Source organism: Amblyraja radiata, chromosome 9 (assembly GCF_010909765.2).
Source record: "Amblyraja radiata isolate CabotCenter1 chromosome 9, sAmbRad1.1.pri, whole genome shotgun sequence".
Lineage (NCBI taxonomy): Eukaryota > Metazoa > Chordata > Chondrichthyes > Rajiformes > Rajidae > Amblyraja > Amblyraja radiata.
The window spans coordinates 50,374,095-50,391,910 of NC_045964.1; the positions used below are offsets into that span (position 1 = coordinate 50,374,095).

General features: G+C 45.1%; 1 protein-coding gene across 2 annotated transcripts in view; it reads right to left on the bottom strand.

The window, feature by feature from the left end:
• Nucleotides 1-17,816, bottom strand: part of fancm (FA complementation group M) — a 129,988-nt gene that overhangs the window by 78,845 nt on the left and 33,327 nt on the right. The window lies entirely within an intron of this gene.

Here is a 17,816-nt window from a genome sequence, read left to right on the forward strand (position 1 = left end):
CTTATTCAGTTTAAAACCACCCGTGTAGCAGTGGCAAACCTGCCTGCCAGAATGCTGGTCCCACACCTGTTAAGATGCAATCCGTCCCTTTTGTACAGTTCCCCCTTACCCCAAAACAGATCCCAGTGATCTAAGAATCTAAATCCCTGCCCCGTGCACCAGTTCCTCAGCCACACGTTCAGGTCCCGTATCTCCCTGTTCCTGCTCTCGCCAGCACGAGGAACTGGAAGCAAACCGGAGATAACAACCCTGGAGGTCCTGCTTTTCAGCATTTTTCCGAGCTCTCTAAAGTCACGCTGCAGAATATTCATCCCCTTCTTTCCGACATCGTTTGTGCCGACATGCACTACCACTTCCGGATGTTCACCTTCGCCCTTGAGGATTTTCTGCACTCTGTCCGTGACATCCTGGATCCTGGCACCAGGAAGGCAGCACACCATCCTCGCATCCCGTCTGTTGCCGCAGAAACCCCTGTCCGTACCTCTCACAATGGAGTCTCCCACTACAATGGCGTTGCCTGCCTTAGGCCTTTTTGGTTTTGGCTCAACAGCCCTATTCGCATCACAAGCCAGTCCGCCGCCCAGTGTAAACACCTCTTCTGTCCCGACAGCTTCTAAGTGGGTGAACCTGTTCACAAGAGGTACAACACCCGGGGACGTTGGCATTCCATGCTTCCCTCCCGTTCTCACTGTCTCCCACCTTCTCTCTTCCAGTACCTTAGGTGTAACAATCGTACTGTAGGACTTGTCGAGGAACGACTCAGTTTCTCGGACGAACCGGAGGTCATCCACTTGCTTCTCCAGTTCCCCAACACGGCCCTTCAGGAGCTCTACCTGGATGCACTTCTCGCATTTGTAGCAGCCAGAGGCACCGGCGGTGTCCTTGACCTCCCACATACTGCAAGCATCGCACTGAATCAGCTTGCCTGACATCTCCTTCTTTCCTCTCCGAAGACTCTCGAGCCAAAGACTCACAGGGCACTTCCCTCACAAGGCCGCTCACTCACTGCCGCTCGCTAAGAGCAGTCTTGCTTAAATTGACTGATAAATTGCCTGATTTACCAATTTACAAACCAAATTCCTCAGTTTTCAACTGTTTTCCCAGCACTGACTCACTTCTCTCCTCCCACTTGGGCTAGAGCCAATCAGTCGTATCTCTTGCTAAACTCCTGCTGCTGTTGTTGCTCCCAAATCTACAGCAGTTCTGAGTCAAGTCTGCCTGTCCTTGACCTGTACTTTAACTGTTTTCACTTCTCTCCTCCCACTTGGGCTAGAGTCAATCAGTCGTATCTCTTGCTAAGCTCCTGCTGCTGTTGTTGCTCCCAGAACTACAGCAGTTCTGAGTCAAGTCTGCCTGTCCTTGACCTGTACTTTAACTGTTTTCACTTCTCTCCTCCCACTTGGCCTAGAGCCAATCAGTCATATCTCTTGCTAAGCTCCTGATGCTGTTGTTGCTCCCAAATCTACAGCAGTTCTGAGCTTGCCCTGGACAGACTCAATGGAGGGGAGTGAGGAACCGGTGATGCGTTGGGCAGTTTTCACCACCCTCTGCAGTGCTTTCCGGTCGGAGACAGAGCAGTTGCCATACCATACTGTGATACAGTTGGTAAGGATGCTCTCGATGGTGCAGCGGTAGAAGTTCACCAGAATCTGAGGAGACAGATGGACCTTCTTTAGTCTCCTCAGGAAGAAGAGACGGTGGTGAGCCTTCTTGACCAGAGTTGAGGTATTGTGGGTCCAAGAGAGGTCATCAGAGATGTTGATCCCCAGAAACCTGAAGCTGGAAACACGTTCCACTTCCGTCCCGTTAATATGGATGGGGGTGTGCGTGCCGCCCCTAGACCTTCTGTAGTCCACAATGAGCTCCTTGGTCTTCTTGGAGTTAAGGGCCAGGTTGTTGTCAGCGCACCATGCTAGGAGCTGGACCTCCTCCCTATAGGCCGACTCATCATTGTTGCTGATGAGGCCAATCACCGTTGTATCATCTGCATACTTAATGATGGTGATAGTACCATGTACAGGTGTGCAGTCGTAGGTGAAGAGGGAGTAGAGGAGGCGGCTCAGCACACAGCCCTGTGGAACGCCGGTTCAGGGTGAGGGTTGAAGAGGTGTGGTTGTCTGACCTAACAGACTGGGCTCTGTTAGTTAGAAAGTCCAGTATCCAGTTGCAGAGGGAGAGGTCGAAGCCCAGGTCGCTGAGTTTGGTGATCAATTTTGTGGAGATAATGGTGTTAAATGCTGAGCTATAGTCGATGAACAGCATTCTCACGTAGGTGTCTCTATTGTCGAGGTGGGAGAGGGCGGAGTGAAGTGCCGTTGAGATGGCATCCTCCGTACTCCTGTTCTTGCGATAGGCGAACTGATAAGGGTTCAGTGTGGGAGGTAGGCAGCCTATGAGCTGTGCCAGGACCAGCCTCTCGAAGCACTTAGCGATGATGGGAGTAAGTGCAACTGGGCGGAAGTCATTGAGGCTTGCCGCAGTGGAGTGTTTTGGCACCGGCACGATGGAGGTGGTTTTAAGGCATGTGGGGCCAACTGCTTGGGCAAGTGACAGGTTGAAGATGTCAGTCCAGACGTCTGTCAGCTGCAAGATTGCAACCTTCACTTGGTCCTGTTTCAACTAATGCAATCAACCTGGTATGCACAATCACATAAGATCAAATAGAACAAGTTGACTGACAACTTTAGGCTGTGCACACCATACGCAAAAAGGTGTGCACTTGACGATCAGCAAACAGATCTTATCATTATTATGTTGCTCTTTCTGGGAACTTCTCAGTGTGCAGCCCATCAGATTTCCTACATTAAAACAATAACCACATTTCAAAAGCACTTCATTGGACAAAGCCTTTTGGAATGCACAAGTTGCAAGTACAAATGTCTATTAACAGCACAAAATTGAGTCACGGCAGGTTATTATGATTGATGTTAGTGGCAGAATGCAGCAGGACATGATAAATAATACATAATAATCTGTAAAGCTAGAAACCAATTCTGAATATTTTGAACTGCTGCTATTCCCTTCTTTAATGCCGTTATTATATGAGGACATCAGCCCATTATACCTTTTTCACTAATCTGTCTCAATCATTGATAATATGAGCTTAAGTTAATGTTTTTCCACAACTGCAAGTTATATTTAGGATGAGAGCTTCAATTGAAAAACTGGCATCAAAGGCATATCTCCAATTATTGTGCAGGTAATGGCAATGCTAGTCACATTTAACTGAATGGATTTGCTCAGCCACTTTCGAAGGCAGTGTGGGAGTCTCTCAGAACATGATCCAACAGGATTTTTTTTAAACAACTTTTTATCACCAGCAATTTTTAATTTCAGGTTATTTTTGAAATCAATGCAATTTTACTGTCATATATACATTAAAAGGAATAAAACACTATTTTTTTTAAAAGCGGAATATGCGAATGTAGTCCTATTCGTTACAAGGCCTTCTACGCCCGAACCTCCAGACTCAGGAACAGCTTAATTCCCAGAGCTATAGCGGCTCTGAACCGGCCCTGCTGAGTGCCCCCCATCCCCCCTGGACTGTCTCCCTCGGATGGTCACGTCGCACAGACACATCTGCACTTTAGTGTGTTGAACTGTTTTGACTGTTTTACTGTTCTTTTTACAATCCATGTTCTCAAGATATCTAAATCCAAATATTATTAGTTATTTATGTTAGATAGATAGATAGATAGATAGATAGATAGATAGATAGATAGATAGATAGATAGATAGATAGATAGATAGATAGATAGATAGATAGATAGATAGATCCTTTATTGTGACATCGGTTGGAAATTGCATACCAAATCTTGTTGCGCTTATGTGCAATGACAATAAAATATATTATTATTATTATTATTCACGTTGTAAGAGGATTCATATTTACAAGATTCCGTTGCAAACGGTCTCTGTGTCCCAACACCAGATGGCAAATCCCTTCCATTTATCTACTGAACTAGTTGGTGAGCATTCAATGCCTTTATTTATTTTTATTCACATGCATTTATGTCTCACCAAATGTGAATAAGAGAGCTTTATGCATCAAAAAAAATCACGCTAAAAATTAATAACATTGAGATTTAAATACACTGACAACGCCACGGATGTTAGATGAATTACGGATAATGATGAGTCAGAGGATAGGAGGGAGATTAATCATGTGATTGAATAGTTCCTGAACAACAACATTGTCCCCAACATCTGTAAAACCAAGGAACTGATTGTTGATTTTAGAAAAGGAAGGCAGAGGATCCACAAACTTATCTTCATCAACTGGTCGGTGGTGGAGAGTGTCAACAACTTCACGTTCCTGGGCGTGCATATCTCTGACGATCTGTCCCGGACTCAGCACATTTATGCGATAATAACAAAAGCCTATCAAGGCCTCCACTTCCTTGAAAGATTGAGGAGATTTGGTATGTTCACGAATACTTTCTTCAACGTCCACAGGTGTATGGAAGAGAACATATTATCTGGATGCATCATGGCCTGGTTCAGCAACTCAAATGCCCAGGAATGAATGAGATAACAAAAAATGGTGAATAGGGCCGGGTCCATTTCGGGTATTGACCTCCCCACCATCAAAGGTATCCATAAGAGGTATTGTCTCAAAAATGCAGCCAGCACCATCAAGGACCCACACACCCTGGCCACGCTGTCATCTCACTCCTGCCATCGGAAGAAGATATAGAAATCTGAAAACTGTTACGTCCAGGTTCAGGAACAGCCTCTTCCCAATTGAACACTACGAACTCCAACTACACTCCGAACAACAAATTGCCTGGGTTGTGCTGGGGACTTTGGGCTTTGTTTTCGGTGGGCGGCGCGACTCTCGTCAGCAGCGGCCTCTGCAGTCCGTCTGCGTTTTTTATTATTTTATGTCTATGTTTTTATGTAGTTTTTGTTATTTTTGTTGGGGTATGTGTGTGGGGGGGTGGGGGTGGTGTGGGGGGGTTGGGGGTAACTTTTAAATCTCTCCCTGCACGGGAGACCCGATCTTTTCTTTGTCGGGTCTCCGTTGTCGTTGGGGCTGCAACGAGGAGCGGCCTCCAACAGGGAGACCGGGGGCTGTGGTGCCGACTACTCACTGCACCGTCGCGGAGCTGGCCGAGTCCAGAGCGGGTGGAGCGGTGGTGGACGCTGCTGCGGCCCGACCTCTGGAGATTCGGTGGCTGCAGCTGCGGGTTTGGCGGACGGCACCGGGAGCCCGCGGGTCCCTGGAGGGAGTCCGCTTTTCAGGGCTCCCGCAACGGCGACTTCTCCCGCCCGAGTTGCGGGGTTGAAGAGCTCCTGGAGCGGGGCCTACATCACCGCCCCGCGCGGCTTGGAATGGCCGCGGGAGTTTGCGAGCGCACGCCGGGGGCTCTAACACCAAGACCCGGTGTGCGACCTTGCATCACCCGGCGTGGCTTTAATGGCCACGGGACAATTCGCCATCGCCCGCCGGGGGCTTTGACTTTGACTCTGACATCGGGGGGGAGAGTGCAGTGGAGAGATACATTTTTTTGGCCTTCCATCACAGCGATGGATGTTTATGTAAATTATGTTGTGTCTTGGGTCTATTTGTTTGTAATGTATGGCTGCAGAAACGGCATTTCGTTTGGACCTCAAGGGGTCCAAATGACAATAAATTGAATTGTATGTTGTATGTATGTTTTGACTTTGCACTATTTTGCAGTGCTGCCAAATCTCACGCATTGAGCACGAGACTCACGCAGTTTACGCAATTCTCATGCTCTCACGCTGATCACAGAATTTCTCACACTTCCAGATCTCCTCCACATTCTGAGTGACTCACCAATGAGAATAGTTTTCTGTCGGCGGGTTTCCCTTAAAGAACGAGCAATTTGATTGGCCCACCGCACACTATTAATATGCATAAGCAACTACCGACAACAATCGATCTGAATTAAAACAGCTGTCATAGAGCTCCCAAACGCCATTTCCCATAGGGTGCATATGTATATGTTTGTTATGCCCGCACGTCTTGGAATTGCGTAACGTCGCCAGATCGAGTCCGGCTACGCTATACGTGCAGACAATCTCAGCTCATCAATGCACTTTGGTGAATTTAGAAGTTCTGCGGCTTCACTACAGTGATTGTGCACGGTACATAATTTGTTCATGATTACTTTGTTTATTTATCTGTGAAGTGAGCATGTATTAACTTTATTTTCGAGAATTTAGTTTTAAATGGGCAGAAACAAACTAAAGAAGTATCAAGTTAGACTCCCAACTTCTAAGCTTAAGTTAAACGTCATAGCTTGTCGTATCTTGATGCGGGTGAACGTAAGTTGACTTCGGTTGTCGTTGGTTGTCGCCGCTGTGGTCGGAGGTTGTCATAGGTGTGGTCGTAGGTGGATGTCCCAATTCACGAGGAATTGTGTCGCCGGTCGACGTAGCTTGTCGTAGCTTGACGACGACTAGGTGTAGCTTGTCATAGACATTGTCGTAGGGTGGGTCCAGATATCTCACTCTTAACTCTCACCCAATGTTGGCAGGTCTGATATTGGTCTTTTACGGGTTTTTTTCGTTTTTTTCCATTATATTATCTATTGAGTATTGTTTACAATCGTGTTGTGCTGCTGCACAAATTTAATTGTTCCGTTCTGGTACATTTGACAATAAAACATTCATGCTCGACAATATTGACAATACTACCCTGCTGCACAAAAAGGGAGCAAGGCAGAATAGTGGGAACGATAGGCCGGTTAGTCTGACTTCGGTGGTTGATAAGATTTTAGAGTCCATTACAAAGGATGAGGTTGCGGAGTACTTAGAACTTCACGATAAAATAGGCCAGTCAGAATGGCTTTGTGAATGGGAGATCTAGCTTGACAAAGTTGCTGGAATTCTTTGAAGGAAATAGCAGGACAAAGGAAATTCAGTAGATTTTGTTTACTTCGATTTTCAGAAAGCCTTTGATAAGGTACCACACATTAGGGTGCTTAGGAAGATGAGAGACCACGGTATCAAAGGTCAGATACTAGCATGGATAGCAGGTCGGCTAATGGCAGAAGACAGAGTGGCAACAAAGGGGGTTTTTCCTGGTTGGCTGCCAATGACTAGTGGAGTCCTGCAGGGGTTGGTGCTGTGGCCACTACTCTTCTCGTTGAACATTAGTGATTTGGACGAGGGGATTGAATACTTTTGTGGCAAGCTTTGCGGATGATACAAAAATAGGTGGAGGACAGATAGTGTAGAGAAAACAGGGAGCAGGGACTCTGCAGAAGGACTTGGACAGGTTGGGAGAGTGGGCAGAGAAGTGGCAGATGGAATATAGTGTGGAGTCATGCATTTTGGTAGTAGGAATAAAGGCATAGACTATTTTCTAAGTGGGGTGAGAATCCAGAAATCAGAAGGGCAAAGGGACTTGGTAGTGCTGGTGCAGGAATCCCAAAAAGTTAATCTGCAAGTCGAATCGGTAGTAAAGAAAGCAAACTCAATGCTTGCATTTATTTCAAGAGGGCTTGTACACAAAAACAGGGATGTAATGCTGAGGCTTTATAAGGCGCTGGTAAGGCCGCATTTGGAATATTGTGAACAATTTTGGGCACCATATCTGAGGAAGGATGTGCTGGCTCTGGAGAGGGCCCACAGAAGGTTTACAAGAATGATCCCAGGAATGAGTAGGTTAACCTACGAGGAGCGTTTGTCAGCATGGGCCTCTACTCGCTGGAGTTTAGACGAATGAGGGGGGACCTCATTGAAATGTACGGAATAGTGAAAGGCTTGGATAGAGTGGATGTGGAGAGGGTGTTTCCACAAGTGGGAGAGTCTAGGACTAGAGCTTATAGCCTCAGAATTAAAGGAAGTTCTTTCAGGAATGAGATGAGGAGACGTTTCATTAGTCAGAGGGTGGTGAATCTGTGGAATTCTTTGCCACAGAAGTCTTTGGAGGCCAAGTCAGTGGATATTTTTAAGGCAGAGATACAGTGCCCTCCATAATGATTGGAACAAAGACCCATTATTCATTTAGTTGCCTCTGTGCTCCACAATTTGAGATTTGTAATAGAAATAAAAAGTCACATGTGGTTAAAGTACTCATTGCCAGATTTTATTAAAGAGTATTTTTATGCATTTTGGTTTCACCATGTAGAAATTACAGCTGTGTTTATATATAGCCCCCCCCCCCCCCCATAATGTTTGGGACACAAGGGTTCACAGGTGTTTGTAATTGCTCAGGTGTGTTTAAATGCCTTCTTAATGCAGGTATAAGAGAGCTCTCAGCACCTACTTTCCATCACCTTTGGTAACTTGTATTGTTGTTTATCAACATGAGGACCAAAGTTGTGCCAATGAAAGTCAAATAAGCCATTATGAGACTGAGAAACAAGAATAAAACCGTTAGAGACATCAGCCAAACCTTAGGCTTACCAAAATCAACTGTGTGGAACATCATTAAGAAGAAAGTGGGCACTGGTGCGCTTACTAATCGCAAAAGGACTGGTAGGCCAAGCAGGGCTCGAAATTAGCGGTTGTCCGGGTGCCATTGACCACCCAAAGTGTCGCCGGGCAACCTAAACGCTGATTTATTTTGCCCGGCTTGGACTGCAGATACTGGTTTATACCGAAGATAGACATAAAAAAACTGGAGTAACTCCACGGGTCAGGCAGCATCTCTGGAGAAAAGGAACGTGACGTTTCGTGTCGGCGACGGCTGTATTGCAGGGCAAAGATACTAGGTGCAGGGTGACAAAAGGTCGGAGCGAATGATGGGCCCCGCACAGCGGTAGCAGCGGCCGCGATAGCGGCTCCATCTCCTCCTCCTCCCGCACCCTGCCCGCCCTGATAAGCCGCTGCTTGCAAATCCACTAACGGCGCTTTCAAAACAAACCCTCCTGCACGCCGAGGCAAGGCGGAGGGAGGGAGGGGGGGGCCCTCATCCTGCGCTGATCACCCTATCCACCTCGCATTGATTTTCCTGCCACCCCCCCATCCATCCCACACTGGTCCCCCAATTCATCTTGTACTTACCCCCCTTCCCATCCATCCTGCACTTCTCCACCATCCATCCTGTACTGATCCACCATCCATCCTGCACTAATCCACTCATTCATCCCGTACTGACCCACCCTCCATTTACCCTGCATCATCCCCTCATTCATCCTGTAGTGATCCCCCATTCATCCTGCACAGACCCTCCGATCCACACTGTACTGACCCACTCCCCATTCATCCTGCCCTGATCTCCCCCCCCCCCCCCCCCCATCCATCCTGTACTGATCCACCCATTCAAGAAGACTGGGGGGAACAGTCTGAAGAAGGGTCTCGACCCAAAACTTTGCCTATTTCCTTCGCTCCATAGATGCTGCCTCACCCGCTGAGTTTCTCCAGCACTTTTGTCTACCCCCATCCATCCCGTACTGAAACCCCCCATTCAACATCACTGACATCCCCCGTGCTCTCCCCTCACAATTTTACCTACTCCAACCAACTAATTCACCTGCCTCAATCCATCCATTCCGCACCGATTGCCTTCTAAACCCCACACGCCCCACCATCTATCCACCCCGCACTGATTCACACACACCCCCCTCCCTGACCCTATTGTGCTGGAAATGTCTTCAGAGCGAACATTAACCATGATTGATAACAGAATGCAATCAAATGTATTTTAATTCCCAATGTTATTATTTGTTTTAGTCCATAAAGATGGATTAATTAAATTGTGAACACGTGAAACATTAAAACCGCAGTGTTCGATTGTCACTGCTACCGTTGACACATTATTACAGAATTCATTTTAACTGCAAATCAATGCTCTTAATATGGAGTATCAGTACTGTAGTTATTTAATGAGCAACATTCACAACTATACGTTGGATTTATCCAGGTTTTACTTCTACCGTCGATCATATACATCACAAATTTGATCAGGAGATATTTCAGTTGAAATTTTAACGTTAATTCTGAAGTGGGAATGATGGAAACAGCGTTTATCAATAACTTTTTTTAAATCTGGTGTGTACAAACTGGATATCTTCATTGCTGTTCACAACACGTACATCTAATCTGAATGTCCGGTAATGTGGCGTTTCGACACCTTTAAACATATTACCAAAAGAACATTTGTTGCAGTTATGTCCTTTGGCCATCTCTTGTCAGTTAGTGTAATATTGAACCTGTCAGATGGGTAGAGTCGGTTTTAACAGCTATTATCATAAAATGCCAATAGAAATTTCCTTGCAACCTGTATATTTTGTTGTGGATAAATTATGTGGGAAGCGAGAGTGTTTCTGTACCCATAGCAATAACGACCCATGCAATGGCCATATCAAGGTAATTTTCAGTCCTTCACAGAAAACATGCTTGCATCAATCTGTAGTGTGCATGGTTAAGCATATATGTTACCATGGTCCAGGATTTATTGACACAGGTTGATCATACGCTGAATAAACATAGACATAGAAACATAGAAAATAGGTGCAGGAGGAGCCAGCACCGCAATTCATTGTGATCATGGCTGATTGTCCCCTATCAATAACCCATGCCTGCCTTATCCCCATATCCCTTGACTCCACTAGTCCCTAGAGCTCTATCTAACTCTCTTTTAAATTCATCCAGTGATTTGGCCTCCGCTGCCCTCTGTGGCAGAGAATTCCACAAATTCACAACTCTCTGGGTGAAAACGTTTTTCCTCACCTCCGTCTTAAATGTCCTCCCCTTTATTCTAAGACTGTGGCCCCTGGTTCTGGACTCGCCCCACATTGGGAACATTTTTTCTACATCTAGCTTGTCCAGTCCTTTTATAATTTTATATTTTTCTATAAGATCCCCCTCATCCTTCTAAACTCCAGTGAATACAAGCCTAGTCTTTTCAATCTTTCCTCATATGACAGTCCAGCCATCCCAGGGATCAATCGTGAACCTACGCTGCACTGCCTCAATCACAAGGATGTCCTTCCTCAAATTAAGAGACCAAAACTGTACACAATACTCCAGATGTGGTCTCATACAGATAGGGCCCTATACAACTGCAGAAGAACCTCTTTACTCCTGTACTGAAATCCTCTTGTTATGACGGCCAACATTCCATTAGCTTTCTTCACTGCCTGCTGTACCCGCACGCCAACTTTCAGTGACCAGTGTACAAGGACGCCCAGGTCTCGCTGCACCTCCCCCTCACCTAACCGCCCCCTTGTTTTTGCCACCAAAGTGGATAACCTCACATTTATCTATATTATACTGCATCTGCCCAAACACTCAACCTGTCCAGGTCACCCTGCAACCTCCTAACATCCTCTTCACAGTTCACACTGCCACCCAGCTTTGTGTCATCCGCAAACTTGCTAGTGTTGCTCCTAATTCCCTCTTCCAAATCATTAATATATATGGTAAACAGTTGCGGCCCCAACACCGAGCCTTGCGGCACTCCACTCGCCACTGCCTGCCATTCTCAAAAGGACCCGTTCACTCCTACTCTTTGCTTCCGATCTGCCAACCAATTTTCTATCCATGTCAACACCCTACCCCCAATACCATGTGCTTTAATTTTAGTCACCAGTCTCCCGTGCGGGACCTTATCAAAGGCTTTCTGAAAGTCTAGATACACTACATCCACTGGCACCCCTTCATCCATTTTACTTGTCACATCCTCAAAAAAATCCAGAAGATTAGTCAAGCATGATTTCCCTTTCATAAATCCATGTTGACTTGGACTAATCCTTTTACTGCTATCCAAATGCCCCATTATTACCTCTTTAATAATTGACTCCAGCATCTTTCCCACCACCGAAGTCAGGCTAACTGGTCTATAATTCCCCGTTTTCTCTCTCGCTCCTTTCTTGAAAAGTGAGATAACATTAGCTATCCTCCAATCCACAGGAACTGATCCTGAATCTATTGAACATTGGAAAATGATCACCAATGCGTCCACTATTTAATCATCAGGAAGTAAAACTTTTTAAAGAGTTAATGGGCTGTTATTAATATATATATATCGGAAGTGGCGGCGCCGGGAACGGCTGCGGCTCGCCTGCAGTCCGTTTGTCTTTTACTTTTTTGTGTTGTATTTTTTCGTTTTGTCTAGTTACGTTTTTGGTTTTTGGGTCGTGTTTATGTGGGGGGGTGGGGGGTGAAACGGGGCTTGCTGTCTCTCCCTTCGGGGGAATACGACCTTTTTGTCGTATCCCCTTCTCTGCCTCCGTCTACGCTGAGGCCTAATGGCGGAGCTGGCGACCTCGGGACTCTGGAGGCAGCTGACAGGACTCGCCCTGAGCTCCCGTGAGGGTGGCCCAGCCCGGGGCTGGAACTGCGCTCTCGTGAGAGCGGCCTGGCGAGGGGCTGAGAGACTTTCCCGTGAGGGGCTGTGGCCCGTCGGAGTGGCCCAGCCCGAGGGTGGAACGGCACTCCCGTCGGAGTGGCCCAGCCCGAGGGAGAACGGCACTCCCGTCGGAGTGGCCCAGCCCGAGGGAGAACGGCACTCCCGTCGGAGTGGCCCAACCCGAGGGAGAACGGCACTCCCGTCGGAGTGGCCCAGCCCGAGGGAGAACGGCACTCCCGTTGGAGTGGCCCAGCCCGAGGGAGAACGGTACTCACGTGAGGGCGATCCGGCTCGGGGCTGGAACGGTGCTCCGGTGGCTGGGACGGCGTTCTGCGGCGGTGACCTGAGTCCGGGGTTCAGCCGCGGGCCAGCGGCTGCGTGTGCGGGACTGGAGGGCGGCAGCTTCGACCACCCCCGGGCCGCGGTGTTTGAACCGGCCCGTTTGCGGGGTTCGGTGAGCCGCGGGACTGTTGTACCATCGCCCGGTGGGGAATCGCCTCAGCGCAGAGGGAGAAGAGGAGGGAAGAGACAGTAACCCTAAGATTTTTGCCTCCACCACAGTGAGGAGGTGCTTGGAGGATACACTGTGGTGGTGTTAATTTGTGTTTATTGTTGTTTATTATTGTATGATGTATGTATGACTGCAGGCACGAAATTTCGTTCAGACCGTAAGGTCTGAATGACAATAAAGGTATTCAATCAATCAATTCAATATTTCTCGAGCCACCTCCCTGAGGACCCTGGGATGCAGACCATCAGGTCCAGGGGATTTATCATCCTTCAGTCCCATTAGCCTACCCAATACTATTTCTCGCCTAATGAAAATTTCTTTCAGTTCCTCTACCCTCTTAGATCCTCTGTCCTCCAGTATATCTGGGAGATTGTTTGTGTCTTCCTTAGTGAAGACAGATCCGAAGTACCTATTCAACTCTTCTGCCATTTCCTTGTTGCCCATAATAATTTCACCCGTGCCTGCCTTCAAGGGACCCACATTTGACTTTGCAACTCTTTTTCCCTTAACATATCTAAAGAAGCTTTTACTGTCCTTCTTTATATTCCTGGCCAGCTTCCCTTCGTACTTCATCTTTTCAGCCCGTATTGCCCGTTTTGTTTCCTTCTGTTGTCCTATGAAATTTTCCCAATCCTCTGTCTTCCGGCTACTCTTTGCTGTGTTATACATCTTTTCTTTTAGTTTTATTCTATCCATAACTTCTAATGTCAGTCACGGTTGCCTCCTACTCCCCTTAGAATCTTTCTAAAGGGAGTAGGAGGCAACCGTGGCTGGTAAGACAAGATAATCCAACCACATTTTAGTTTGGAAGTGGAAAGAACTAATAGAAATTGCATTAATTGCAATGTGTAAAAAGAGGAGATACAGGGTACTGTCATAATTTTGCTGCATGTCATTGTGGGATATATCATGTCTTGATTGGTGAAAATGTTTAGTTTATGACTTTATTTAAAGCTGAAATAATATGTGAATGCTTCATTGAGCATAATTCCGACTGGTGTCTACGCACTTCGTCCGAGCACATTATCGCATGCGTCATGCAAACCGTCTTAAATGACCACCTAAACTCTCATTTGGCATCCTAAAAAGCTGCCAAGGTTGCCCGACTGGCAACAGGGAACAAAAGTTAAGTGAGAGCCCTGCCAAGGAAGATTTCCACAGCTGATGACAGAATTCTCTCTACAATAAAGAAAAATCCCCAAACACCTGTCCGACAGATCAGAAACACTCTTCGGGAGTCAGGTGTAGATTTGTCAATGACCACTGTCCGCAGAAGACTTCATGAACAGAAATACAGAGGCTACACTGCAAGATGCAAACCACTGGTTAGTCGCAAAAATAGGATGGCCAGTTTACAGTTTGCCAAGAAGTATTCAAAAGAGCAACCACAGTTCTGGGAAAAGGTCTTGTGGTCAGATGAGACGAAGATTAACTTATATCAGAGTGATGGTAAGAGGAGAGAAGGAACTGCCCAAGATCCAAAGTATACCACCTCATCTGTGAAACGTGGTGGTGGGGGTGTTATGGCCTGGGCATGTATGGCTGCTGAAGGTTCTGGCTCACCTATCGTCATTGATGATACAACTGCTGATGGTAGTAGCATAATGAATTCTGAAGGGTATAGACACATTCTATCTGCTCAAGTTCATTCAAATGCCTCAAAACTCATTGGCTGGTGGTTCATTCAACAGCAAGACATTGATCCCAAACATACTGCTAAAGCAACAAAAGAGTTTTTCAAAGCTAAAAAATGGTAAATTCTTGAGTGGCCAAATCAATCACCCAATCTGAACCCAATTGAGCATGCCTTTTATATGCTGAAGAGGAAACTGAAGGAGACTAGCCCCCAAAACAAGCATAAGCTAAAGATGGCTGCAATACAGGCCTTGTCAGAGCATCAGCAGAGAAGATACCCAGCAACTGATGATGTCCATGAACTTCAAGCAGTCATTGCATGCAAAGAATATGCAACAAAATACTAAACATAACTAATTTCATTTACAAGACATTGCTGTGTCCCAAACGTTATAGTGCCCTGAAATGGGGGAGGACTATGTGTAAACGCTGCTGTAATTTTTACATGAAACCAAAATGTATAAAAATACCTTTTATTAAAATCTGACAATGTGCACTTTAACCACATGTGATTTTTTTCTAGTACAAATCTCAAATTGTGGAGTACTGAGGCAAATAAATAAATGATGGGTCTTTGGCCCAAACATTATGGAGGGCACTGTAGATAGATTCTTGATTAGTACAGGTGTCAGAGGTTATGGGGAGAAGGCAGGAGAATGGGGTTAGGAGGGAGAGATAGATCAGCCATGATTAAATGGCAGAGTAGACATGATGTCCCGAATGGCCTAATTCTACTCCTGTTCCTTATGCCCTTGTGTTCTCAATCTCATTCCACCTCCCGTGCTACAATTCATTCAAAGTTTACAGCATGATTGTCCATATGTTGATCAAAATATAATATAATTTGGGATAATATAATGACAAGGCAGTTACAAGCTTCATTCCGAACAAGTTAGCACACCACCTGGGAGGAGAGCCCAGTAAAAACTGTCCGCTTAATCAACTTCAAGATCTATAAATGTCAAATGCTTAGTAACAAATCACCAGATGTCCTCTCCTTGAGACTGGAAAGGAATAAAATAAAGGCTTAGATGACCCTCGACATAGGCAACTGGAATTAAGGCTATAATGCCCTGACGATGCAGTGCCATGTCACAAACTCATGGCAATTCCAAGTACCATCATGACTATCCAGATTATGGAATTAACTCAAAGTATAATTACTGCTAGGGCTGGTGTTTCTCTTTATTTAATAGAAACGTGGAGTGAATAAAATGACAGAAATTCCAAATTACTGAATGTAGAATTTGCCATACTCAATACTAAACGATCAGTCTACTATGAACATTACTTTTCCATAGCTACCTCTTTAATAGTTCAGAGACAAAAACAAGTTTTAATAGTTTAAAGAAGTATTTAACCACAAGAATTCAATAAATTCTGGAAGAGCATGCCTGAGATTATTTGCCCACAATGTTCCACAGTACGAACTGCTATTCTTATTCTAGTAGTACATTTAAAAATGATTTCTCTGCCACATGAAATTAAAGTACTGATGCCTGCAAAAAAGTATTTAGCAATTTTATTAACAATTTTTGTCATTCTAAAGGCCAGAGATATGTTTGCTGCAAAGCTGTAGACAAATCTTTCACCACAGGCTAGTTTTAATCCATTATACTGACCTACATATTAAACAAGTGGCATTCAGAAAGAAGATGGATGGAAAACCTGGATCTGGATTAATTTAAAATATTTTTCCAATCCCAAAGTAAAAAAGTGAATGGAACAAAAAACAAAATTCTAGCTACTTCAGAATTTAAGGTTTTTTTTCAAATCACCTTTCCTGAATCACACATTCCTCACTATCATCAATCCCCACCAAGAAAATATATTAATAACAGCCCATTAACTCTTTAAAAAGTTTTACTTCCTGATGATTAAAATCCATCTCTTTTACAACTAAAGCCCAAGAAACTATTCAAATCAACACTCCATCCTTCTCTTCATAAGAATTCAGTTCGTCTACGAAAAAGCATCCTCCTCAAAAATGATTGTAACAATGATGCAATCTTGTCTGACCTTGGCACCTTTCCTCTCCTCGAATAAAACTTCACAGCACACATTTTACTTGTGTTTAGTCACATGTTTCTTCTGCAGTTCCTGCTACGCTAGGATTTTTCATTAATGCAAAGCAAACTTTCACCTTTAATTTGAAACCCTCCTCATAAGATCAGTCTGTGCTTCAATCAGAGTGGAATCCCTCTCTTTTAACAAATCTCACCCCATCCCCACCACTAAGCCTAATCCAATAAGTACATTATCTTTTGCTACTACCACAAACTTCATTATTTTGCAACTGATTCTTATTCCTCATTAACCAATATTTTAAGTGAAAATTGTGATTCGTATTGAATCCCAAGCAAAGTACCCTATATTGTACTAGTGTGATTCATCCATCTGTCTTCATCCACCCCCATGATCCATTGGTGTATTGGTTAACACAAGAGTAAAATATATTTCCTTGCAGCTTCTGTTAATCAACCCTCCAAACCTGGAGCTCATCCAAATGGATAATTACACATCAGCAAACTGCTTTGGGATATCTTCCCACATTCAAAACATAATATCCATGTTAGAGTCTTATACAGTGCCCTCCATAATGTTTGAGATGAAGACCCATCATTTATTTATTTACCTCTGTACTCCGCAATTTGAGATTTGTAATAACAAAATCACATGTGGTTAAAGTGCACATTATCAGATTTTATTAAAGGATATTTTTATATATTTTGGTTTCACCATGTAGAAATTACAGCTGTGTTTATACATAGTTCCCCCCCCACCCCCGCCCCCCATTTCAGGGCACCATAATGTTTGTGACAAATGGCTTCACAGGCGTTTATAGAAACATACAAAATAGGTGCAGGAGTAGGCCATTCGTCCCTTCGAGCCTGCACCGCCATTCAATATGATCATGGCTGATCATCCAACTCAGTACCTGCCTTCTCTCCATACCCCCTGATACCTATAGCCACAAGGGCCACATCTAACGCCCTCTTAAATATAGCCAATGAACTGGCCTCAACTACCTTCTGTGGCAGAGAATTCCAGAGATTCACCACTCTCAAGTTTTTGCTCAGGTAATTGCTCAGGTTTTAATTGCCTCATTAATGCAGGTATAAGAGAGCTCTCGGCACCTAGTTTTTCCATGACCTTTGCAAACTTGTATTGCTGTTTATCAACACAAGGACCAACGTTTGTGCCAATGACTAGCCCCCGAAACAAGCATAAGCTAAAGATGGCTGCAATACAGGCCTGGCAGAGTATCACCAGAGAAGACACCCAGCAACTACGGTTATGGCCCCGACCACGAGTGAACAATGGAGGACTGACTGTACTTGGTGCCTTCCACCACAGTGAAGAACGCTGTGGTGGTTGTTTGTGTTAAATTGTATTGTG